This window comes from Arachis hypogaea, chromosome 18 (assembly GCF_003086295.3).
Source record: "Arachis hypogaea cultivar Tifrunner chromosome 18, arahy.Tifrunner.gnm2.J5K5, whole genome shotgun sequence".
Taxonomy (NCBI): domain Eukaryota; kingdom Viridiplantae; phylum Streptophyta; class Magnoliopsida; order Fabales; family Fabaceae; genus Arachis; species Arachis hypogaea.
In genome coordinates, this window is record NC_092053.1 from 32017395 (window position 1) to 32029178 (window position 11784).

Below are 11784 nucleotides of genomic sequence, written 5' to 3' on the forward strand. Positions count from 1 at the left end.
ATTTTTGGCAACTGTATCAATGAGCTCTTGAGCTTCTTCAATTATCTTCCTCATGTGTATAGATCCACCAACTGAGTGGTCCAAAGACACCTAAGCTTTCTCTGTAAGACCATAATAGAAGATGTCTAACTGCACCCACTCTGAAAACATTTCAGAGGGGCATTTTCTTAGCGTCTCTCTGTATCTCTCCCAGGCATCATAAAGAGATTCATTATCTCCTTGTTTAAAGCCTTGGATGTTCAGCCTTAGCTGTGTCATCTGTTTTGGAGGGAAATATTGATTCAGAAATTTTTCTGACAGCTGTTTCCATGTCCTTATGCTAGCCTTAGGTTGGTTATTTAACCACCTCTTAGCTTGGTCTTTTACAGCAAATAGAAACAGTAATAATCTGTAGACATCCTGATCTACTTCTTTATCATATACTGTGTCAGCAATTTGTAAAAATTGTGCCAGAAACTCTGTAGGTTCTTCCTGTGGAAGACCGGAATACTGGCAACTTTGCTGCACCATGATAATGAGCTGAGGATTCAACTCAAAACTACTGACTCCGATGGAGGGTATATAGATACTACTCCCATATGAAGCAGTAGTAGGGTTAGCATATGATCCCAGAGTCCTTCTGGACTGTTCATTTCCACTTAGGTCCATGATGGAGAAAGGGAGATGATGCGGATTGCAAATAAAATATTTATTTTTTATTTTTTTTTTTTTTTGAAAACCTAAATTAAAATAAAATAAAATAAACGAAAAGTTGACTATAATTTCGAAAATTTGAAGAAAAAGAGATAAAAGAAAATTGAAAACTAAATTAATTAATTAAAAATATTTGAAAAAGATGGTGGTGAGGATTTTCGAAAAAAATAAAGAGAGAAATTGGTTAGGAAGTTTTGAAAAAGATATGTCTTAAAACTAAAGATACTTGTAAGAAAATAAAATAAAATAAAAAAAGAAAAGATATGAAAAAGATTTGATTTTAAGATTTGAGATTAGAAAAGATAAGATAAGAGAAGATAAGGAATTTAAATTAAAAAGGTTTGAAATTTAAATTTTAAATTTGAAAATTAATTTTGAAATTTGAAATTTGAAATTTGAAATTTGAAAATTGAATTTTGAATTTTCGAAAAAGTCAACAATATAAGATAAGGATTTGAAAAAGATTTAAATTTTGAAAAGATTTGAAAGTTGAAATTTGAAAATTTAATTTTGAATTTTAAATTTTGAAATTTGAATTTTCAATTTTCAATTTTGAATTTTGGAAGTTGAAATTTGAAATTCGAAATAAGATAAGATAAGATTTTGAAAAAGATATTATTTTTTTTTTGAAAAAGATTTGAATCTTGAAATTTTAAAACTAAGATAAGATAAAATAAAAAAATTTAAAATAAAATCTGAATTTTTAAAAGGAAAATTTGAAAAATCAATTAAAATAAAGAAAAAAGATATTTTTGAATTCAATGAGGAAAGAGAAAAACAATAAAAAGACACAAAATTTTTAGATCTAATATTCCTTATTTTCGAAAATTTTGGAAGGAAAACACCAAGGAACACCAAACTTAAAAATTTTAAGATCAAAACACAAAGAAGACTCAAGAACACTTTGAAGACTCACAAGAACAACAAGAACATGAAGATAGAACACCAAACTTAAAATTTTTAGAAAACCACAATAAAATTTTCGAAAACTAAAGGAAAATTAACAAGAGAACACTAAATTTAAAAATTGACACAAGATTTAATCACAGAAAAATTATTTTTGAAAAAGTTTTAAAAGGAAGATAGCCAATTACCAAGAACATAGACACACCGCTCTAGCCAATTGAGCTATAAATTTAAAGTGTTTTAATAAAGGTATTTATTATAAAAAAAATTTTAATACTGATAATTTGAAAATGCACGAGAAAAACAAGGAAAGACACAAAGCAAAGAAAACTAAAGATCAAACAAGAAAAATAGCAAGAACAACTTGAAGATCAAGAAAGAACTAAGAACATATAATTCGAAAAATTGAAAGAAAAATAAAATCATGCAATTGACACCAAACTTAAAATATGAGACTAAACTCAAACAGAAGACTAAATCATGAAGTTACTGGTTTTTTAAAAAAAGAATTCGAAAATAATTTAGAAAAATAAAATAAGGATTTTAAAATTTTAACCAAAAACAATAATAGAAGACTCTAAACCAAAAAGAAAAATTTTTCCTAATCTAAGCAACAAAATAAACCGTCAGTTGTCCAAACTCGAATAATCCCCGGCAACGGCGCCAAAAACTTGTTGCACGAATTGTAAATCACACTTTTCACAACTCGTACCACTAACCAGCAAGTGCACTGGGTCGTCCAAGTAATACCTTACGTGAGTAAGGGTCGAATCCCACGGAGATTGTTGGTTTGAAGCAATCTATGGTTATCTTGCAATTCTTAGTCAGGATATCAATTATAATTATCAGTTTGGATTGCGAAGAATAAAAGAGCATGAAATAAATACTTGTTATGCAGTAATGGAGAATATGTTGGAGTTTTGGAGATGCTTTATCTTCTGAATCTCTGCTTTCCCCATGTCTTCTTCTTCACGCACGCAAGGTTCCTCCTATGGCAAGCTATGTGTTGGTGGATCACCATTGTCAATGGCTACCATCAGTCCTCTCAGTGAAAATGGTCCAGGTGCGCTGTCACCGCACGGCTAATCATCTGTCGGTTCTCGATCATGTTGGAATAGGATCCATTGATCCTTTTGCGTCTGTCACTATGCCCAACACTCGCGAGTTTGAAGCTCGTCACAGTCATTCAATCCTTGAATCCTACTCGGAATACCACAGATAAGGTTTAGACTTTTTGGATTCTCAAGAATGCTGCCAATGGATTCTAGCTTATACCACGAAGATTCGGATTAAGGAATCCAAGAGATACTCATTCAATCGAAGGTAGAACGGAGGTGGTTGTCAGGCACACGTTCATAGGTTGAAAATGGTGATGAGTTTCACGGATCATCACATCCATCAGATTGAAGTGCGAATGAATATCTTAGATAGAAACAAGCGTGTTTGAATAGAAAACAGAAATAATTCCATTAATCCATCGAGACACAGCAGAGCTCCTCACCCCCAACAATGGAGTTTAGAGACTCATGCCGTCAAAAAGCACAAAGTTCAGATCTATAATGTCATGAGGTACAAAATAAATCTCTAAAAGTTGTTTAAATACTAAACTAGTGACCTAGGTTTACAGAAAATGAGTAAACTATGATAGATAGTGCAAAAATCCACTTCTGGGGCCCACTTGGTGTGTGCTGGGGCTGAGACTTAAGATTCTCACGTGCCTGGAATGTTTCTGGAGTTGAACGCCAGGTTGTAACCTGTTTCTGGCGTTGAACTCCAACTTATAACATGTTTCTGGCGCTGAACGCCAGACTGCAACATGGAACTGGCGTTGAACGCCAGTTTACGTCATCTATCTTCGCGCAAAGTATGAACTATTATATATTGCTGGAAAGCCCTAGATGTCTACTTTCGAATGCAATTGAGAGCGCGCCATTTGGAGTTCTGTAGCTCCAGAAAATCCACTTTGAGTGCAGGGAGGTCAGAATCCAACAGCATCTGCAGTCCTTTGTCAGCCTCTGAATCTGATTTTTGCTCAGATCCCTCAATTTCAGCCAGAAAATATCTGAAATCACAGAAAAACACACAAACTCATAGTAAAGTCCAGAAATGTGATTTTTAATTAAAAACTAATAAAATTATAATAAAAACTAACTAAAACATACTGAAAACATACTAAAAACAATGCCAAAAAGCGTATAAATTGTCCGCTCATCAATAATACCCTAACATTTAGTTCCAGAACAGTTTACTAACATGGAATTCAAATAGTAACTATTTACCACAACTGGTGCTTCTGACCCTTCCGGCATAAACTGTACTGATATTTCAGAACAATCAAGCAAAACATGATTCTTAGATGACCAACCTCCTAGTTATCACAGCGCCATCTGGCTGCAGGATACGTCGTGTTCCCTACCACCAATGCTGAGCCTCGCTTTGCAGCTGATAAGTTCCAAACTCAACCTATTGCTCCTCAGGAACCTGCAACGCCCTTTCCATAGTCTGGATCCAATTATCTGCATCAGTGGGATTTGAGATTCCCCTAAAAGTCGGAGGATTAACTTTCAGAAATGTAGCAAGTGTCATAGGATCGTCCTTATCATTATTGTTCCCATGTTTACCCTGATTTATCTGGTTACCCAACACCTCAGCTGTTGCCTGCATAGCTGCAGCCATATTTCTCAGGGCAGCCATAAAGTCTACTAGATCATTCCCTGCCAAACCAGGAGTAACGGTGCCTATCCTACATCTACCTAACCCGCGACCGCGTCCGCGAGTCGACATCTGGTCCTTATACACACCAAACAAGTGATATTAAGTTGATCAGTCTCAATATCACAGGTCTAATGCTTTAAGTTTCAAATGCATACTCACAAACGTTTATGCCATATATATCAATCAGATATCCTAATAGCACATACACACATATACAGAGAATGCACAGAAGTACAATCAGTCCGTCTTTCAGGCTCTATAGGAACGAACTGCTCTGATACCATAATGTAACACCCTGCCACACAGAGCTTTACGCTTAAGTCGTAAAACAGAGGTGGTGTAGTATTACGACCTCTAATATAAAATGAGTACATATAATAGTAGAAGAATTATAATATGCTAGGAGCCTTGAAGAATAGAGGAAATAAAAATCGCAAAATAAAAGCGCAACGCTCGAGAAATGAATTAACTTGCGTGCTAAGAAAGCTACAGCTGTCAAGTGTAAAGTAACTCAAAATAGGAACAGAGAGTCAATGATACAAAATAACGAGCTCCTGACTCAGCCTGCGAAGTCAAGACTGGCCGGACAATATACACACATATATACATATATATACATATCCAAGACCCAAAAGTTCATATACACAATCCTACCTCTCCATAAACCTCTAAGAGAATCAAAAAGAACAAGTTATGTGGAGAGAAAACTAAATATACATATATACATCACTGTACAGCAAAACTACCTAGTAACCACTCCGCTTCAAGAGTCCAGACACCTAACGAGATGTCTCTCGACCTACATCTGAAAAATAACAACATAGTATGGAATGAGAACCAGAGGTTCTCAGTATGGTAAAAGTGCCACACACATAATATATAAGGTTCTGGGAATGCCAGAGGCAATCCTAGAACGCCGACACTCAGATTAGAGAGTTTAAAGTGTTAAACAGGAGCAATAAAAGGTGGTTTTCTAAAAACATTTAAACCTAACTTAACTTAACCTTAAATCTAAGTCCCATACTGCCATTCCTCCATACCTCCAACTCCATCACGCATTTTCACAGACAAATAGATAGATAAAGGCAAACACAAGAAGGTTACAAGTACTACAGGTAACAAATACACATTTAGCATGTCAAGTACATATAGGCACACCCAATTAAAGCACAAGCAAGTAATTTAAGTAATATGAATATGATGCATGCCTGTCCTATGGCTGATGAGGCTCATCTGTTGGTTATCCAGCCAACCCGACAAGTCTGAATTGTCCTTAGACTGTCCCCCAACGTGCATCCCCAAGAGTCTATGCATAGTTTTTTCTCAAATAATCAATATTGCTGATGAGCGGATAATTTATACGCTTTTTGGCATTGTTTTTACATAGTTTTTAGTATGATTTATTTAGTTTTTAGTATATTTTTATTAGTTTTTAAATAAAAATCATATTTCTGGACTTTACTATGAGTTTGTGTATTTTTTTTTGTAATTTCAGGTATTTTCTGGCTGAAATTGAGGGACTTGAGCAAAAATCAAATTCAGAGGTTGAAGAAGGACTGCAGATGCTGTTGGATTCTGACCTCCCTGCACTCATAGTGAATTTTCTGGAGCTACAGGAGTCCAAATGGCACGATCTCAATTGCGTTAGAAAGTAGACATCCAGGGATTTCCAGCAATATATAATAGTCCATACTTTACTTGAGTTTAGATGACGCAAACTGGCGTTCAACGTCAGTTCTATGCTGCATTCTGGAGTCAAACGCCAGAAACAGGTTGCAAAGTGGAGTTAAATGCCAGAAACAGGTTACAAACTAGCGTTCAACTCCAAGAAAGACCTATGCACGTGTAAAGCTCAATGCTCAGCCCAAGCACACACCAAGTGGGCCCCATAAGTGGATTTCTGCATGATTTACTCATTTCTGTAAACCCTAGTAACTAGTCTGATATAAATAGGACCTTTTACTATTGTATTAGACATCTTTGATCAGTTTTATGCTATCTTAGACCTTTTTGGGGGCTGGCCATTCGGCCATGCCTGAACCTTCATCACTTATGTATTTTCAACGGTAGAGTTTCTACACACCATAGATTAAGGTGTGGAGCTCTGCTGTTTCTCATGAATTAATGCAAAGTACTATTATTTTTCTATTCAATTCAAGCTTATTCCTATTCTAAGATGTTCATTCGCACCCAAGAACATGATGAATGTGATGATTATGTGACGCTCATCACCATTCTCACCCATGAACACGTGCCTGACAACCACTTCCGTTCTACATGAAGATGAAATAGAATAAATATCTCTTAGATATCTAATACAGGGGACCGAGTCCGAGATATTAGAGTCTTCGTGGTATAAGTTAGAACCCATGGATGGCCATTCCCGAGATTCGAAAATTCTAAACCTTGTCTGTGGTATTCCGAGTAGGATCTGGGAAGGGATGGCTGTGACAAGCTTCAAACTCACGAGTGCTGGGCGTAGTGACAGATGCAAAAGGATAGTAAATCTTATTTCAGTATAATCGAGAACCAACAGATGATTAGCCATGCAGTGACAGCGCATTAGACCATTTACACAAAGAGGATGGGATGTAGCCATTGACAACGGTGATGCCCTACATACAGCTTGCCATGGAAAGGAGTATGAAGGATTGGATGAAGACAATAGGAAAGCAGAGAATCAGAAGGAACAAAGCATCTCCATACGCTTATCTGAAATTCTCACCAATGAATTATATAAGTACCTCTATCCTATATTTTATTTATATTTTAATTATCAATTACTATAACCATCTGAATCCGCCTGACTGAGATTTACAAGGTGACCATAGCTTGCTTCAAGCCGACAATATCCGTGGGATCGACCCTTACTTACGTAAGGTTTATTACTTGGACGACCCAGTGCACTTGCTGGTTAGTTGTGCGAAGTTATGACAAAGTGTGATTCACGTTTGAGAGCACCAAGTCTTTGGCACCATTGTTGAGGATCACAATTTCGTGCACCAAGTTTTTGGCGCCATTGCCGGGTATTGTTTGAGTTTGGACAACTGACGGTTCATCTTGTTACTCAGATTAGGTAAATTTATTTTAATTTTAAGCTTTTTGTTTTTATTATTCTTATTTTCGAAAAAAAAAATATATAAATAAATATTTTCAAAAATATATTTTTCTTCATAATTTTTAAGAATGAATTCTAGAGTTTCATGAAGCATGTTGAAGCCTGGCTGGCTGTAAAGCCATGTCTAATTCTTTTGGACCGAGGCTTCCACTTATCAGCATATGAAGTTGGATGAAGTATCAGCTGTTGTATGTCTGATTTGTATTTGCTAAGGTTTGGCTGGCCATTGGCCATGTCTAGTGTTTTGGACTGGAGCTTTCACTGAAAGCTTGGCTGCCTAGTAAGCCATGTCTAATTCCTGGACTGGAGCTTTAGACTAACAGTGCAAGATTCTTGGAATTCCTATTTAAAATTTTGAAATCCTTATTTTTATTTTTTCCAATTAAATTTTGAAAAATTACAAAAAAAAAATTTAATCATAAAACCAAAAAAATAATTTTGTGTTTCTTGTTTGAGTCTTGTGTCAATTTTTAAGTTTGGTGTCAATTGCATGCCTTTAATTTTCTTTAAATTTTCGAAAACTCATGCATTGTTCTTCATGATCTTCAAGTTGTTCTTGATGATTTTCTATGTTTGATCTTTAATTTTTCTTGCTTTTTGTCTTTTCTTGTTTTTCATATGCCTTTTCAATTTGTTAGTGTCTCAACATTAAAAATTTCTAAGTTTGGTGTCTTGCATGTTTTTCTTTTCTTAAAAATTTTCAAAAATATGTTCTTGATGTTCATCTTGACATTCAAAGTGTTCTTGGTGTTCATCTTGACATTCATAGTGTTCTTGCATGCATTGTGTGTTTTGATCCAAAATTTTAATGCATTGAGTCTTTTTGGTGTTTTTCTCTCTCCTTATTAAAAATTCAAAAATAAAAAAAAAATATCTTTTCCTTTTCTCACTCATAATTTTCGAAAATTGGAGTTGACTTTTCAAAACTTTTTAAAATTTAGTTGTTTCTTATGAGTCAAATCAAATTTTCAATTCAAAATTTCTATCTTTTTCAAATCTTTTTCAAAAATCAAATCTTTTTCATTTTTCTTTCATAATTTTCGAAAATTTCAAATTGATTTTCAAAAATCTTTTTCTTATTTTGCTTCATAATTTCAAACTCTATACTAACAATTAATGTGATTGATTCAAAAATTTTAAAGTTTGTTACTTGCCTCTTAAGAAAGGTTCAATCTTTAAATTTTAAATCATATCTTTTTGTTTCTTGTTAGTCAAGTAACCAACTTTAATTTTCAAAATCAAATCTTTTTGAATTTATTTTTCAAATCTTTTTCAAAATAAGTTTCAATCACATCTTTTTCAAAATCAATTTCAAAATCTTTTCTAACTTCTTTTCTAACTTCTTATCTTTTCAAAATTTGATTTTCAAATCTTTTTCAATTAACCACTTAACTTTTTATTTGATTTTAAAGTTTACTATTTCAATCATATCTTTTTCAAAACTACCTACTAATTCTCTCTCTAATTTTCAAAAATCACCTTCCTCTTTTTCAAAATTCCTTTTTAATTAACTAATTGATTTAAATTTTAATTTAATTTCATTTTTCTTTTTAAAATTTTCGAATTTTTAACTTTAATTTTAAAATAAAAACAAAAAAATAAATATTTTTATTTTATTTAATTTTTGAATTCTTCTTCCTCTCATCTCCTTCTAATTATTTATTTATCTACTAACACTTTTCTTCTTCCTGAAAATTCGAACCCTCTCCCTCTTTATGTATTCGAATTCTTTTTCTTCTCTTCTACTCACATAAAGGAACCTTTCTACTGTGGCAAAGAGGATCCCTATTATTTTTTGTTCTCTTCTTTTTCATATGAGCAGGAACAAGGATAAGAACATTCTTGTTGAAGCTGATCCTGAACCTGAAAGGACTCTAAAGAGGAAGCTAAGGGAAGCTAAAGCACAACTCTCTGGAGAAAATCTGACAAAAATTTTTGAAAAAGAAGGAGATATGGCCGAAAATAATAACAATGCAAGGAAGATGCTTGGTGACTTTACTGCACCAAATTCCAATTTACATGGAAGAAGCATCTCAATCCCTACCATTGGAGCAAACAATTTTGAGCTTAAACCTCAATTAGTTTCTCTGATGCAACAGAATTGCAAGTTTCATGGACTTCTATCAGAAGATCCTTTTCAGTTCTTAACTGAATTCTTGCAGATCTGTGATACTGTTAAGACCAATGGGTTGATCCCGAAGTCTACAGGCTTAAGCTTTTCCCGTTTACTGTAAGAGACAGGGCTAGAATATGGTTGGACTCTCAACCTAAAGATAGCCTGAACTCTTGGGATAAGCTGGTCACGGCTTTCTTAGCCAAGTTCTTTCCTCCTCAAAAACTTAGTAAGCTTAGAGTGGATGTTCAAACCTTCAGACAGAAAGAAGGTGAATCCCTCTATGAAGCTTGGGAGAGATATAAGCAACTGACCAAAAAGTGTCCTTCTGACATGCTTTCAGAATGGACCATCCTGGATATATTCTATGATGGTCTATCTGAATTATCTAAGATGTCATTGGACCATTCTGCAGGTGGATCCATTCACCTAAAGAAAACGCCTGCAGAAGCTCAGGAACTCATTGACATGGTTGCTAATAACCAGTTCATGTACACTTCTGAGAGGAATCCTATAAGTAATGGGACGCCTCAAAGGAAGGGAGTTCTTGAAATTGATGCTCTGAATGCCATATTGGCTCAGAACAAAATATTGACTTAGCAAGTCAATATGATCTCTCAGAGTCTGAATGGATTAAAGGAATCATCCAACAGTACTATAGAGGCATCTTCTAAAGAAGAAGCTTATGATCCTGAGAATCCTGCAATAGCAGAGGTAAATTACATGGGTGAACCCTATGGAAATACCTATAATCCCTCATGGAGAAATCATCCAAATTTCTCATGGAAGGATCAACAAAAGTCTCAACAAGGCTTTAATAATGGTGGAAGAAACAGGTTTAGCAATAGCAAGCCTTTTCCATCATCCACTCAGCAACAGACAGAGAATTCTGAGCAGAATCTATCTAGCTTAGCGAATATAGTCTCTGATCTATCTAAGGCCACTGTAAGTTTCATGAATGAAACAAGGTCCTCCATTAGAAATTTGGAGGCACAAGTGGGCCAGCTGAGTAAAAGGGTCACTGAAACTCCTCCTAGTACTCTCCCAAGCAATACAGAAGAAAATCCAAAGAGAGAGTGCAAGGCCATTGATTTGACCATCATGGCCGAACCTACAAGGGAGGAGGAGGACGTGAATCCTAGTGAGGAAGACCTCCTGGGACATTCAGTGACCAATAAGGAGTTTCCCTTTGAGGAACCAAAGGAATCTGAGGCTCATCTAGAGACCATAAAAATTCCATTGAACCTCCTTCTGACCTTCATGAGCTCTGATGAGTATTCTTCCTCTGAAGAGGATGAAGACGTTACTGAAGAGCAAGTTGCTAAGTACCTTGGTGCAATCATGAAGCTGAATGCTAAATTATTTGGTAATGAGACTTGGGAAGATGAACCTCCATTGCTCACCAATGAACTAAATGCATTTGATAGGCAGAAATTACCTCAAAAGAAACAGGATCCTGGTAAATTCCTAATTCCCTGTAACATAGGCACCATGACCTTTGAGAAGGCTCTGTGTGACCTGGGGTCAGGAATAAACTTAATGCCACTCTCTGTAATGGAGAAACTTGGGATCTTTGAGGTGCAAGCTGCCAGAATCTCATTAGAGATGGCAGACAACTCAAGAAAATAGGCTTATGGACTGGTAGAGGACGTGTTAGTAAAGGTTGAAGGCCTTTACATCCCTGCTGATTTCATAATCCTAGACACTGGAAAGGATGAGGATGAATCCATCATCTTTGGAAGACCCTTCCTAGCCATAGCAAAAGCTGTGATTGATGTGGACAGGTGAGAGTTAGTCCTTCAACTGAATGAGGACAACCTTGTGTTTAAAACTCAAGGATCTCCCTCTGTAACCATGGTGAGGAAGCTGATAAACCGCTATTTTATGGTTTATCTTATGCTCAATTGAGTGGTTTTTATCAACTCTTTACCCACTTATTCATACTATTTGCATGGTTTTACATTTTCCTTCCTGATTTTGTGCTATGATTGAAAACTTGCTTCTCAAGCCTTTAAATTACTAAAAATTAATTCCCTCTTATCACCATTCGATGCCTTGATATGTGTGTTAAGTGATTTCAGAGATTACAGGGTAGGAATGGCTCAGAGGATGGAAAGGAAGCATGCAAAAGAGGAAGGAATACAAGAAGTTGAAGGAACTGCAAAGTTGTCAGCCTGACCCTCTCGCACTAAAACGGTCATAACTTGAGCTACAGAGGTCCAAATGACGCGGTTCTAGT

The 11784-nt window shown here is 35.3% G+C and overlaps 1 non-coding gene across 1 annotated transcript; it reads right to left on the reverse strand.

Annotated features, from left to right (window-relative positions):
- Positions 1–9776: 9776 nt before the first annotated feature.
- Positions 9777–9884, reverse strand: LOC112773897 (small nucleolar RNA R71). Its single transcript, XR_003188421.1, has one exon. It is a non-coding gene; the product is annotated as a small nucleolar RNA R71 (small nucleolar RNA).
- Between the last annotated feature and the right edge of the window lie 1900 nt (positions 9885–11784).